This window comes from Haliotis rufescens, unplaced genomic scaffold (assembly GCF_023055435.1).
Source record: "Haliotis rufescens isolate VD_foot unplaced genomic scaffold, xgHalRufe1.0.p SCAF_108, whole genome shotgun sequence".
NCBI classification, from domain to species: Eukaryota; Metazoa; Mollusca; class Gastropoda; order Lepetellida; family Haliotidae; genus Haliotis; species Haliotis rufescens.
The window spans coordinates 439,770-456,201 of record NW_025963789.1 but is presented as its reverse complement, the minus strand read 5'-3'; the positions used below and the strand labels follow the sequence as shown (position 1 = coordinate 456,201).

At 37.1% G+C, this 16,432-nt stretch overlaps 1 protein-coding gene across 1 annotated transcript in view; it reads right to left on the bottom strand.

The window, feature by feature from the left end:
* Window positions 1–16,432, bottom strand: part of LOC124125446 — a 93,112-nt gene that overhangs the window by 36,044 nt on the left and 40,636 nt on the right. The gene's annotated exons all lie outside the window — the stretch shown is intronic.

The following is a 16,432-nucleotide window of genomic DNA, read 5'->3' as shown; positions in this document are numbered from 1 at the left end:
ACTTACACAGTTACCTCCCTTCTGTAGACGACCCGTGTCTGGCCCACCCGAGTGGTACTCATAATACAAAATAGGATACAGATTTATGAAGCATATTGACACAGCAACCACAATGTTCTTCTTGCTGTAGCTTTGAAGATCTTAACATTAGGAGACGTCGGACAGGCGAGTATTTTTTTGTTTGTTGTTTAACGCCGCACAGCTAAATGACAGCGGTCTGTAAATAATCGAATCTGGACTAGACAATCGAGTGATTAACATCATGAACATCCATCTACGTAATTGGAATACGATGACATGCATCAACCAAGTCAGCGAGCCTGACCACCCTATCACGTTAGTCGCCTCTTTGACATGGGTTGCGATTGAATATTTGAGGTGACTGCACATGGGTTGAGTCATAACAGGTTGGGTGTGGATAAAAGGTTCAAGAAACTATTGAGAAGATGAGATTTTGAATAATTACAGACACAAATGAACACCGGAGTGACACCAGGTCTGAAAAGCTCCCGAGCAACATTCATGTGTGTTTATCGTCAGCGGTGAATATCGTCACTATATCGCTGAAATAATGCCGATGCGACGTTAAATTTTAGCTCACTCAGAGGCGACTATATGGGTTGGTGTTTAGGTGTGGCGACTTAGTTGATAGCATCTCATCATCATACGCTGGCGGCAATGCTTCAGTGAATAGATTATTCACAGACAGGCTGGTGGTATCACTGTGTGTGTCTCAACAAACATCTATCGATAAACATTTGTTTTGTCTTACCAAACGGTTCAATGAATAATTCTATCACTAGAGAAATAAAAGAGTCATATATTTGACCTCAACCATGTTATAATGGGTAGGTTCCATAAATATTTGATATTTTGTACATTTATATGTGTCAACTGCTCTTTCATGAATGTTATATTTTCTGCCTTAATTATTCCAGCCGTAATATTAATTGCTGTGATATTTGCCGGATTGAGAAAAGGGTCACCTTACCCTGACACATCTTCAAAAATTGTCACATTTCGGGAGGACAAACGGTTACATAAATCTATTGTAAGTTAAGTTATATTATAACAATTACGCAACAGGACAGCTGACAAAGACATCTGTATCTGTTGTACTCAAACATGTGCTGAGATAAAGTTTTTTAGGATGGCAGTTCGGTAATGCGAAACGGATGCAAGCTAGGCTGTTATCGATTCCTCATCAGTTTCATCAAACATGGGGTATGCCCTGATTGCAACCCACTGATGTAATCCTACACCTCATAGCGTGTTATTTACACAGTAAGTGTTTGTTGCGTGACGTCACACAACAGTTCTCCCGCCATACGACGGCAACCTGTGAACAATCGCGACTTGACTAGACTGAAGTGATCGACCAGTAAATCCAGTGACACAATAGCGCAAAAAAGTAAAACCCAGTACCGTAGCCATGCAGTGTTGTTGGTTTACATGTTTAACCCATTGTAAATATAAAACGTAAAATGCAGAAAGTACCCTGCCTCTAATATACCCCGATACAGATTCTATTGGGTGTAAATGGCGAAAGAGTTGTGAAAATTATGTAACGCTATACAATGACTTAGTCCATCTTTTAACGCTTTTGAAACAAGTCCTTTTTATTTATGAAACTATTGACTAGCACACATTGACATGAGAGATTTGGGGCCCATTGAGGTTTTAAGGGCTCGGTATTATCACATTATTTCCACTTACAATGGGGGAAAATGAATCACAGCGAGTATGTTCTGGTCAGTGTGACATTCATGTCTTTTGCCTTAAGGTAATTATCAGATTCCGTCTGAAGTCAGTCATACGCAGGAAGTCTCATCCTATTGCTGTCTTTGACTCGTGCTGTGTTGTGAATGAAACTGTGAATGCACACAACTGCTGCACGGACACGAATAGGGACAAGGCAGGTAACTCTTATAGCAACAATGCACGACACACACATGAACATAGACAGACCAACTTGTGTCCCACGTTCACCTTCTATTCTGATACTTCTACCCTTATCCGTGAATATTCCGGGGTAGAATAGGTCTTCATCAACACATACATGGCGTAAAAGGCGACTATGCTTGTCGTAAATAGGCGACTAACGGGATCGGCTGGTCAGGCTCGCTGACTTGGTTGATACATGTCATCGATCCTCATTGCGTGGATCGATGCTCATGATGTCAATCACTGGATTGTCTGGTCCTCACTCGATTATTTTACAAACCGCCGTCATATAACTGGAATATTGCTGAGTGTGGCGTTAAACAACAAACAAACAAAACAAACAAAAACCCTTATCCATGTAGTAGTATGTAATTATGTATATATCATCAAGTGTATTTTAAGGTCACCTCTTATTTTAATACCTAAGTTTTAGTCTACACTCCAATCTAACCTGCTTCACTAATACAATAGCACAGTCACCCTTGCGCTTGCCTTCTCTATTGTTTCTCTGGTTTCTATTGTTTAGCCCCAGCCCCTTACTTTCAGTGACAGGGTGCATTATGGGACTGGTCAGTTTAAATTCACACTTGTAGTTGATTATGTATGGAGTAGTCGGTTCATCGCTGATATAATTGAGTCAATTGTCACAGGTTAGTTTGTTTGAATTGTATATTTATGTGATCTTATTTAGTGCTTTGAAGGGTTTGTTAAGGTGCATATGTATAGTTTCTTAACTTCTTTTAATAATACTTATATTGTTAGGTGTGATAAATATATATCATAGCAGTCATCGTATTCAGGTAAATGTAGTTAGGCTTAATTTGCTTAAATACTTTATGTAAGTATGTTTATAATAGATAATCTTAACTAGCATTTTCATGTTGATATTACTTAACTTATTGTGTAACTAAGCATAATGAGTACATTTATTGATAGACTGGAGCCATTTACCTGTAAATTAAAGTTCTGCACCTAGCTGCACATGTATGAATGTATGTCTGTATGTCTGTATGATGAGGTGAGTAATTAGAATATATATTTTAGGGTTATTGTAAATACCTAAGGATGTAAACATATTGATGTAATATGTTACACTGTAATTATGTTATATATATTTATGTTCAGGTGTGTCCCTGTAAAGCAAATGTCTGATGTTGTGACATCATAGGGCACAGTGCCATACACCTGGTGAGGACATTTATATTTTGTATGTATTTATAGTGATATGTACTTTAATTGTGTGTTATGTATTAATGCATTTATCATCATTCACCTATTATTGATAAACTATGTTTGTCAATTTATTTTATGATAAATCTCCTGTAATATCTACAGTACAGTAAGACAAAACTAATCATGCTAACTATGATTGATCATATGAATGTATATAATCATATTTAAGATTCTAATGTTTGTTAATAAGTTATAATGTAATGATTTATTTGTATGTGTACGTATTGTGCATATTGTAACTCTGTGTATTTATTTTCACAGGGCCGTTTTATTTTTGTATTAAAACAACTGGCATCCACAAATCAACCTGCGTTTGGTGATTCATTCACATAAACCACTCCGGTTACATCCATACTACATATAATATCTTAGTGCTGGTGTAGTTGGCTCAAACGATTCCCCCTAAATTTGACTCTAGCCAGGCTCAAACCACTCCCTCTAGGCTAAGCTAACTCCCCTACTGGGTCCAAATGACTCCCCTTGTTTTGAACTAAATTAATTACAGAAAAGATCAAACAGATGTTGTATTATAAAGGTTTCAACCCCTCTTCCTCATTTTCTATTCTGAAATGTCAGGTTAAGAACAATCCCACATATTGTTTGTCAGGTGTTTAAGTACCAGTTATTTTATTACAGTTTTATATTTAACATTAATTGGAAAAAACTCCAGGTGCCTCTCTTAAATGACCATACAAAAAACCTATGATTTATTATCAGAATACTCTCTGTGTCCTACATCCGATTCTTTGATATTAGGCTTAAACCACTCCCCCTGTTTTATATCCGATTCTTTGATATCAGGCTCAAACCACTCCCCCTGTTCTATATCCGATTCTTTGATATTAGGCTCAAAGCGCTCCCCCTGTTCTATATCCGATTCTTTGATATTAGGCTCAAACCACTCCCCCTGTTCTATATCCGATTCTTTGACATTACGCTCAAACTACTCCCCCTGTTCTATATCCGATTCCTTGATATTAGGCTTAAACCACTCCCCCTGTTTTATATCCGATTCTTTGATATCAGGCTCAAACCACTCCCCCTGTTCTATATCCGATTCTTTGATATTAGGCTCAAACTACTCCCCCTGTTCTATATCCGATTCTTTGATATCAGGCTCAAACCACTCCCCCTGTTCTATATCCGATTCTTTGATATCAGGCTCAAACCACTCCCCCTGTTCTATATCCGATTCTTTGATATCAGGCTCAAACCACTCCCCCTGTTCTATATCCGATTCTTTGATATTAGGCTCAAACTACTACCCCTGTTCTATATCCGATTCTTTGATATTAGGCTTAAACCACTCCCCCTGTTCTATATCCGATTCTTTGATATCAGGTTCAAACCACTCCCCCTGTTCTATATCCAATTCTAAAATTTAACGCGTTAGGTTCCAAATTCAATTTAGCCGGGTTAAATCTACAGGTAACCTAGCTCTACATTGAAAACACAGTATGTGTATCTCCTAAATATCACTAATTCAATATTTGATATTACAGAAATCATTTAGTAATGTTTATAATTCATTCATATTATACATAGTTATAAGTTCTATGACTTTCTCCCTCTCCACTTGCAACTAAGTATACTTGTCCTGTGATGTGAGAAGGCTTTGCTTGCACTTAATGGTATTAGTAAAGTCGCTACCCAAAATGGTAGAATCTGTGAAGCTAGTTTTGTGTGCCCCCAAGACGCATGACACAATACTCATTCCCTCCACGTTGATGTTATGCGCCTGTCTTGCTTCTATGCATACAGCATACCTGACGGATCTCGAGGCAACTTTAAGCAGGTGGTCGTGCAGCAGGAACTGGGATCCCAGCCGAGCGACATAGTTGGTGTCTTAGCGTAGTGGCCATAAGGTACGTACAATATCTAAACATTCGTCCAACCGGGTGACCAAGTCTACTTAAGCATCACAATTCGTCGTGCGAAGTTACGACCCATAGCCTTGCTCACTGGTTTCTCAGAAGCAGTACGCGTCTATGGGCTGCTTCATTTTTGACCCTCCTGACGCACCAAAATGAAACAATGCAAAAACTGAAAAACTGCTCAGCGGGATTAAATCAAACTCACTTATTCACTCACTAACTCAACCAAACAGAAATGTCCTGTGCTTGAGAAACCAAGTTAACCAAAGTGATGTTATTGCTTTTCCATAGATTTTGTATCCACACTAAAAAATCCTTTCAAACAAGGCTAAAGGTTAGCAGGGATCACTAATACCCCTGACTTTGTCTCCAACATATTTCTTTGTTCGGTAAATCACATAAATAATTTCTCCAAGCAATCTTCTAGAAGCGTCGCCTTGACAAATAACACGTTCCACAACCTGGTGTAAACTATACAGCCTTAACTAGAAGTGGATCCTCTGAAAAGGTGTATTAGAGGCCTAGAAACCTCCATACGCAGGAACTAGTTTAGTATTGATCGGAACCGAATGCTGTGTTATTGGTGAAATTCCAGAAATACCAGAAAAGGGATGAGACAACCATTCAATTAAAACCGCCCCCTTGCACCGAGCCAACGTTTACAATCCATGACAACTTTTGTTTAAAAGCTGCAGTTATTTTAAAAGGTCCTGCTTTGTTACCAGTGGCGACATCAGGTTCCTTTGTTGCTTCAAAAGAACAGTACGACGATCTTCCATGACCAGCTAAACCACCAACACCCTCCTTCATAAACCCCTCCAACCCCCCCCCCCCCCCCCCCCCCCCCCCGCCCGCCAACATCCGTATCTACAACAGGGCCTCGAGACCTTACCGTAAACCACATCACTCCCACTATCTCCTATTCTGAAGACAACAATGTAACCTATGAGGGTTCTGTCCATATTATAATAACACATGTTAGCATTTATTTTAATGGTTCGGCAATAGTACTGCATTGTATCGTCTGCATTGGCTCGCTTGTGTGCAGCGACCACACCAGTGACGTAATGAGGTTTTAGTGATGTATGGCGAGGGACCATATGGTACATGTCAAAATAGGGAATTGTATTGGACATAATTTTGTCACTGATGCGTTAAATTTAGAAATGTCCTCGACATGTCTATCATAAAACTGAGACACTGAACGACCATAACGACAATACATACACCCATACATGGTATTAAATAATAGAAGAATTACATCAAACAAAATAAATCTTAACCAAGCTGAAAACAGAGACAATGTCGATGCTCATGATATAAATCACTGGATTGTCTGGTCCAGGCTCAATTATTTACAGACCGCCGTCATATAGCTGGAATATTGCTGAGTGCGGCGTTAAACAACAAACAAACAAACAAAACAACACTTCACAACACACAACCTTCTTTCATCGTCGGAATTGTCAGCAAGCTCCTTGTTTTCATATTGACCCACTGTTTCCCACCCAGCCTATGACGTATCTGCTAGTTTGATGTACGTATTTCTACGTTCAATGCGTGAAATCTCAGTAGCGATCAGCTCCCCTTTGCACATTGTTCGCGCGAATTCTTTCTCAGATTTAATTTATTGCAGTTCCAAAGAAGCTCTATTCAAACTTGCATGCAAATCTGCGAGTTTAGCATCTACTGCATAGTCAGTGTCTTCTTTGGAAGTGTTTTGTTGATCTCCAGCGGAATGGCCATAGTTCAATTAACAGATGCACTTGTGCTCTATATAAAGCTGCTTGCTTTATAGCTAGACCGCAGGCGAGAATGAACTCCCCGAACTATGACGTCACGTCTATACTCCATACAAGCGCCCTCTATACATGAGTTACATGCATCAACCAAGTCAGCGAGTCTGACCACCCGATCCCGTTAGTCGCCTTTTACGACAAGCATAGTCGCCTATTACGGCAGCGTGTTGATGCTCTTTGGTAGTGCCTAGATGGTCTTCAGCTAGTTTTTGGCCTTTGTTGTGTCCAAATGCAAGTTATATTTCGCAAGTCAACGATTTGGTCTGGTTACCTATATGCAAAGAATGTCCAAGGACGTTGTGGAGGTGTCATATTTGGTGTTGAAGATTTGCAGTTCCTAATGTTAGCATTGTACATAGATTATTCAGGTTGATTTGATTCAGAGCATGTTGTTTTTGTTTCAGGTTAATGTATATTACAATGTGTGTATGATGGTGTCATATCCACTCTACCAGAGAGCTTGAAAATGAGATAAGTCCAATGAATGCGATCTTGAATGAAGCAAGATCTGCTTCAACATCTAAATCGTATGGTTATGGTTTCAGGCGATTCAAGCTTCTGATCCTAATCACACGGTTTCTCAGGTTCTATTCCAGTAGTACCCTTGCATTGTGCTCTGTATCTATTATCAATGATACAGAACTGTGGTAATATATCTTCAGTTATGAATGCATTTTACAGCATAAGATATGCCCGTGTTATTGTTGGAATCACTAGCCCAACTGAGAATACTCTGGTAAAAAATGTATTGGAAGGTTCTCACCAATGAAATAATGTGTAATTAGTCTGGCAAGACTTTCTAGGTTTGTTGCAGTATGCTCATGTGTATGACAGTGACGCTCATGCATGTCCCCTAAAGGAACATGAACCATTGTTAAATGTGATCAAGAGGTTTTCGTCTATCAGTCAATGTGATGTACAAAAATTCAAAACAAACGCAAATCTTCACCAGCTTTGGAATCTGACATCTTTGATCATTTGATGGGTTTCTGAATATCCAGTCAGCAGATGTCCTTATCATGTTCTATGTGTCTCAGCCTTTCTTCGGAGTGAAAAGAAATGTCCCTGTATATTTTATTACCCTTGCCAAATGTTTTTTATCCTGCCAGCCACACCCACTGTCTTTATGTCACCATATGTGGTTTATTTTCACAAACATGTACTGCTGCAAACGTATTCTTGCCTTGTATGCAATCAGTGTATCAAAGCTCATCAGCTGGTGTTTCACAAGTTCCTCAGTTGGTGTGTATAAAAGTGTCCTTGCCATCATGAGACAAGAAATGCCACACAAAAAAGTGTTTGCAATAAAAAAACAAACACTTTGTCTTTCCGTGAATAATCTCAGGTTAAGTGCTTGAAATAATTATTTTAAGGATTTTTCTTTGATAGACCAACGCCAAACCATCTGACACATTAGACAGAATTATAACTTTAAAAGCCCTAATTTCTTAGGTGTCAATACCATTTGAGTTTGAATACGTACACAAATACTTGTTTTAATGTGAAGAGGAATTCCACTGATGAGAAATCTTTTTTAATCCCAACGTTCCACAAAATCCATTTGAAATGTGTTTTTTGTATGTAAAGTTTCTTGAGAGTTTGTACCCAAACCGGTATGTACCCAGAATAATTTAATATAAAAGTTTTGTAGTTTCAAAGATATACATTACTTTGTGTATGAAAAAGTAATTTGATATCATTTTCTTGTCAAAACACTACAATTAATTTACATTTCACCAATTTACTGGCCTCTTCTTCAGTGGCAAGAATGTATTATTTTCCTATCACAATCAATCAATTGAGTTGTGCCAATGTGGACTGGCTTTAATCAAATACTACGTACATTTAGGTTAGTCATATTATGAACTTAATGAAATGTTTTATCATAATGTTCAGCTCATTGTTTGCAATAAACATGACAAAATCAATATAATCAGAAAGATTTAGTTTAATAATCTTGGGTACAAAATCACCCGGTACTTTGGGTATAATTTTGTTTTGGGTACAAAATCACAGATGCCCTACATTCATCCCGTCGACGTGTATACTTACTTTCATCCGTTCTGAGGTTTGGGGAGGGATGGTAAACGTTTAAAAAACAATCTTTCATATTCTAAATTGTTCTTCTGGCAATGACAGACCAATAACAATATTATGTTGATATTATGTCATATCAATATGTTATATCGCTCTCCGCTGCCGTCGTTTTTTAGAAAATAATTGTCAAATCATCGAGCGTTGAATCATGGATCAATCCAGGAGTATCAAATGAAGCCTTTGAATGGCAGTCTAAAGAGTAATCAACTGACATCGGTTCGATTCCGGTCAAAGGCAACACTCACTGCATGGTTTTTTTATTTTTTATTTTGTGACAAAATGTCATATTCATATTATAAATGTTTTAATGTTTTAAAAGATAACTTAAGTTCATTTTTTCTATTGTACTGGATTCCAACGCTCCATAAAGAATTGTACGAGTGTTATTTCATATTGATTCATGAACTCATCATACCCTTTTCTTCAAACTATTTGCAGTTACTGATAAGGATAGACTTGAATAAGGGAAGTAACTCTTAATTAACTTTGTTTTCCTTCAGTGACTGGTATAAGTTTACATGATATACATTGATATAACTGAAATGTTATCGAAGATTCTCACGGGAGAAATAGCCAGCTCCATGGGTAGATGTGTATCACAGTCTCTGTCATCTTTGTGGTTCCTGGGTACCAGGGGATCTTATAGAGAAGTTGCAGACAAGTTTGTTATTGACGAGGGACATCAACATCGGATTGGAAGTCTGTAAGCAATCTCAGTGCTCGTCATATAGCATGGCCATCTGAAGCACAGGCTGAAAGCATCATGACAGCTGTTGGGAACAAGACAGGATTACCTCAAGGTCAAGGCTGCGTTGATGGGACTCTCATTGACAGCAAGGGCCTGGAGGACGGAGGCAGCCATATCAATAGGAAAGGTATTGCTGTAAAATAATCTTGAGAGTTTCTCAAATTTATTTTAGCTGACTGTTTTTCCGACATAAATATCTTCTCCGAAGAAACCACTGCATCAAACGAAGCTGAAACTGTCAAATTTATTCCCATCAAAGATGATGCCCTGATTTCTTAAAGAGGTTCGAATCTGATTTTCAGTATGGCGGTCACGGCCATTAATGGTAATAACTTTATCAAGCTCCTCCATTGGTTGTTTGAGTTTCTGTGTATAACTTTTGCATCATATCAAGATGGCATGCATTGTTGCTCATAGTATCATTCTCCGTGTTAGAATAGGTCTTCAGCAACCCATGCTTGATGTAATATGCGAGTGAGTGAATTAAAATTTAACGTTGCATCGGCATTATATCAGCCATATAGCGATGAGACCAAATTTAATATGTTAACAATTGAGTCGTTAATGCAAAGCAATATTTAAAATCAATTCATGAAACATACTTGAGCATGCATACTATATTTAAAAACAATTTATGAAACATATTTGAGCATAACAATAAAACACGGGCTAAAAACGTTTTATATAGGCCACCAGTAACCACCAGTAACCAAAGCTAGGCCACCTCGAGCTCACTGGGGATCATGGGGACTTACGGTACCTCGGCTTCCTGCATGACATCCCAGAAGGATTTACGTCATCACTTTAGCTACTGGTGGTTGTGCATAATACTAGACAATATTAAAAAAATACGCATCAATGAGTTGGCTTAAAAACACTGGTTGATGATAGTTACATCGATTATGATAGTATTACGTGTCACACAGGGGGACTATATTTTTACGCTACGTTAACCTCCTGGACAGAGCCTTCAATAATGTAAGTTGCGAATAGCATCACACCAAATTTAAAAACAAGTATTTATTTATTCATTTACATATTCAAAATTTATTATACAGACCAATTTCTTTCAAATAGCTGATGATCAGATGCCCGCTGACACGGGAAAAGAGATCTTTCAGATTTACGCTTTGATAATGTGAATCCCTTACGATTGCACAGTCCACACCGTCAAGCAATATATGCTTGACGGTGAACCTTTCATCACAATTGATACACTTAAGAGGTTAGTCCTCATCTGTCTTAAGCAGATATTCGTGTGTAAACCGACTGTGGCCAATACGACATCGTCGTAAATCATTGCCATTGAATCCCAATTTAGTGGATCAATGTTCATGATGTCAATCACTGATCTAGACTCGATTATTTACAGACCACCGTCATATAACTAGAATATTGCTAAGTGAAGTATTAAACAATCAATCAAGACAACATAAAAGCATTCACTGTTTTTCGTGTCTGGGGTGAATTATTTGCATGATGCGGCCGCATAAGCATTTCCTTGATATAAAAAAAAAACCCGTGAAGATTCCGAGGTAGAATAGGTCTTCAGCAACACATGCTTCCCGTAAAAGGCGACTATGCTTGTCGTCAAAGGCGACTAACGGGATCTGGTGGTCATGCTTGCCGACTTGGTAGTTCACGTGTCATGTTCAGGAATATTTACAAATTTTGAGTTCGCTTTGGTCTCAACCTTTATATGATTGAAAACATCAGACAGTTCTTACATAGAAAAGTGTAGTTTTCTATCAGGAATACATGTGCAAAACATTGGTCATTGTTTAATAAAGCACTGACTGTTTGGAATCGTCCACCCTCTTTACAGCACCCTATGCTAAAACAATGCAGCAGACTTAGAAAACTGCTGCACACTGTGACAAATAAATCAACACATATATTTATAAGGACGCATACAAATTTGAAACTACAGAACTGTGCAGAGTTGCGTCCCTTGGGCACGCCAGAAAGCTATGATTGTTGGTTCGAATCCCGGTTAACTCCGATTATGTTTCTAGGTTTGTCAGCACCATACTCGTGCTCGTGGGTTTCACCGAAGTGGTAAACGTCTGAGACCTGCATCACTTCGGGCTTTCCTCCCACATTAAGCTAATACGCCGCGATATAACGGGAATATTGTTAAAAACGGCGTTAAACACAACTCCCTCAATCACTTCATTAGGGCGAGGTAACCAAAGGGTAATCGCGCCGCCAATTTGGAAGGGTGCGCAAGCGCTTTAAGCTGTTGCAGACCCCGGATGAGCATTTAATTTGCGCTTCATGGCTTGCAACGCGCCCCACCAGTCGGATAATTAATATTGCTTATGACAATACAGCTACTAACAACACGTGGAGTTTCATCCTACTCATGCAAGCTTAGTTTTCATTCGACATTTGGGACGGTCGGGAAGCCTAGTGGTTAAAGCGTTCGCTCGTCACGCCGAAGACCCGGGTTCGATTCCCGACATGGGTACAATGTGTGAAGCCCATTTCTGGTGTCCCCCGCCTTGATATTGCTGGAATATTGCTAAAAGCGGCGTAAAACATACTCACTCACTCACTCACTCATTCGACATTTAGTATACAGATTACTTCGTAAATATGTATTATATGTTTAAAAAAGATAAACTAAGAGATGGTAGATCAGCAAGTTGTTTCCTAAATATTATTTACAAAAACGTTTTCTGATGTCCAATGCACACAACGTTATCACAACGTTAATGTGCAAAGTTGTTGCAACGTTTTGGAATAACGTTACAATGTAACGTATTACTAACGTTGTCATAGAGTAACAGTATATATGTTTATAGCAAAGTAATGCATTACTGACTTGGTATTATGATGAAGCAGTTCTATTCCTATATGACTATCAAGAAGCAAACTCTATAACGTTTCACCGACGTTTCAGCAACGTAGTTACAAAACGTGTTGTGATGCCTGATGCACAACGTTTTCACAACGTAAATGTGTAATGTTGTTATAACGTTGTGAAATAACGTTACACAGTTACGTTATTGACCTTTTTCACACTTCGCTACTTCCGGCTTGAAAGCGAGGCTTGGAGTGCAGAAGGTAAAGGCTGCGTAGCACATGTTACACATGGAGATGTCAACAAGGCGCGCAATCGGGATAAACTGTGACAATTTAACCATTCGGTACTATCACGGCAACATTTATCGTAAGTATTGAAAATTATTCTTATTTTTAATATTGACAAAATAGTCTACTGTTATCTGGTCTCCTTACTGATATAAATTAAGCAAGTGAGTTTGGCCGTTCTGTTGTGATTTCAATTTCAAATAGTCATGACCACCTGGTAACTCCCAGTGCAGTTTATGGTAGCTGAACAGACTTCATGCAAATCCTACTGGCAGGGATAATTCTAGGATGGGGCCTTGTGCTTTTAGCCCCTAAATTTGAAAAAGGCCTACATTTTCAAATACAATGGTCATTTTAACATTGTGATGTTTGGGCGTACCTCTGGAATACTTGAAATGTTCACATAAAATCCTTGAGTGAACCCTACTACTTGGATCGTGTAAAGAATAATTCATTGTTTACACACTATCAACCCAAACTATTTATTTGTGTGTTTACTCAAGGTGTGAGTTTGAATAACTTTGCGAGTTGTATTAGAAGTCGAGTAGAAAATATTGACCTTTTAACCACATCTAGATAGATGTCAGAAACTGACTAAATTGATGTGTTGACTTTATTTATCTTATTGTAGCCTATTGAGAATTTACAATCATAAACAAATCAGAATTATGCATCAGTTGTGTATTTGATGTAAATTGTAATTGACTCTAATACATTCCAATAAAATAGATCTAGATCTACCAGTGCTGCTGTGATTGTGAACAGTAGTTATTTTAACTGACAATGTTGACAGGTTAGATAGCATGAGGTGTAATATTTCAACTGAAGGGTGTGCAAATATTTAAATTAGTGAGTTATAATATTACATCGCATCGGCAATATTGCAGCCATATCGCGATGAGAACAGGTTGATTATAATAAAATTCCTGTCAACAAAGGACAGTAAAACAGTAAGGTAAATATCACAGTTTAGATATAAAACAAACCTGATCTCTATTAAAACAAAGAATTGTTCAGTCAATTAATTAATATAAATTAAAACCAGGCTATAGGCCACTGGCAATCAAAGCTAGACCACCCAACTGGGGATCATGGGGACTTACAGTGCTTTTGCTTCCTGCATGATTCCCGGCAGGATTTATGCCGTCACCAGTGGTTGTATTTAAAGCTTACCAATATTAAAAATCAAATCACAATCAAGGAATTAAAACACTAGTTGATATTTAATACTTCAATATGGATATGGATGTTGTATTGGGCAGTGGCGAGAACATTATTCAAATCTAAAATATCCAGAACCAGCGGATGGTCGTAAAAACAATTATGTATTGCCTGAAGGCATTACACGGAATCAGAAAAGATGATGAACTGTTGAGATGATTGGTTTTGAATGTAGTCCAATGCTATAAGTATAGCATTGGCCTCAGCTGTAAAAATAGATGTACATGTATTTCCTGGGATTCTCGAAGACACCATTTTAGATCCTATGACAGTGGCACTTGAAACTTTGCCACCATCCTTGGAACCATCGGTAAAAATACAGCGATGAGAATAAAATATTTAAAGTGAAGTACAGTTTGATCTTCAATTTTGTAAACAATATTTCTACCAAGAGGATATTTACTTTTCTGTACCAAATTAATCATGTCATGAAATGAACAAAATCCGACAAATTAATGCCCAGTAAATGTTAAATCTACATGTGATCTTTATGTAATATTCAGGAACAGATGACTCTTTTAACACTCAGTATTCAAATATTTCAAATTCATAAATTGAGATTAAGATGACTGTGAACAGAATTATTTTTATGAGTGTTGTCTGATTCTCATGGGTATTACAATCATAACTCATTTATTCCCTTTGTTCAATTGTGAAATTCATCTGGTTTTATGTAAACAAACATGTTACATATTTTGAAATTTTTAAAACAAAATAATTTCTTTTGTGCAAGCAAATGCCATGTAATGTATTATTGATTATTAAGCATAAAATTTCTGTATTTCTGAAGAATGTTGTTTATAGCAATATTTTTAGAGAAGGTAAATACATGTATGCATTGTTTATAAAAATTCATGGAAGTAGAAATATTATTACAACATTATTGAATTATTAATTTCAGGCTTTGAGTCCAGAGACTCAAACACAATGAAGTATATGGTGATGGATGTCTGGAGGAGCTCTCCGCTGACAGTAACACACCGGTTACAACGTGCTTCCTGTCACATTTCAATTAAATAGGACGCGTAAGTGACAAACCATATTCACTCACTCAACTAATGTGCTTCCTGTCACGTTTCACTTAGATAGGACGAGGAAGTGAAAAGCCTTATTCATTCACTCAACAACATGGCCAATATTTAATAGCCTCATGATGTTTTAATAAAACTATTCTAAAAAAACACATTGTACCATTTGTTTACAAGCAAGAAAATTATTTTCTCCTGGAATGTAATTAGGTGCTTTTCACTGACAAAGACACCCGGGTTATGTTAAGTTTATAAAGCCTAAATAACTGAAGTTGACGATAAACAAGCTTATATTCTTAGAAATAAAGACATGAAAATCTTGGTTTGGTTTTCTTTATTAAATATGAGAAATCCAGATTGTTACATATGAGGAATCCAGATGATTTTAGATTGCTATATATCAGGCACTCACAAATATCCGACTGTGATATAAATCAGAATTATTTATTTGAACCAACACACATTTTAGATATAAGAATTGATTTTAATTATTTTGTTTCCAGATTGTCCAAATTAGAATAATATAGATTCCTTAAACGTATTGTCCGGTTTTGGAAACGTAGAAGAAATAACAATGTTTGGGGATGATATGTTCAGATAGTCTTTTCCCCGACCCACTTTGACATTATATAACTGACTAAACAGACTGTGGGAATAATTCTCCAAGATGAAATTTTATTCCATTTTGGTTGTAAAATTTTAGGTTGGTATGTTCACGATTTCCGATTTCTGGCAGATAATATTATCAGATTTTGGTAATATGCATGCTGAACTTTTTGTGAGATATCTCAATCATTTAATAATTGGTATCATATAACAATGACATAATTTCAATACTTCCTTCGAAATTCAGATTTTCTTATTACAAAACTTGATTATCTACATATATGATATAGTATATATAATCAATTTGGGATAATTCATAAACAATGTTATATTTACATATATCCAGCTTTCAAGATAGAGTGTAAATAGACAATAAATATATATTTGTATATTTATTTTTTAAAATTTATGAAAATAATACTTTGTGTTTGGTCATAAGTATTATCAAATCATACAATTATCTGCATGAAGTTCATTATTGAGACCAGACACACTTACTGGTACATTTGAAAACCTGTTTCACTAACTATTATCCGGGAGGTTGCCAAATTTATACCAGTGTAATTTTGTTTAGTAGATATGGTGTATGAATAGTTTGGTAGCCAGTGATTTCATGATCAGTATCAAAGAAAGAACATATATACACAAGTTGAAAGAAGATAAGTAAAATTTAATCTTGTCACTCTGAAATGAATGTATATACAGAACCAGATTGCAACCTTAATTATTTCATTATTCTGACATGGTTTCCATTGTCATTCTGAAATCGACCCATGAAGATTCCGG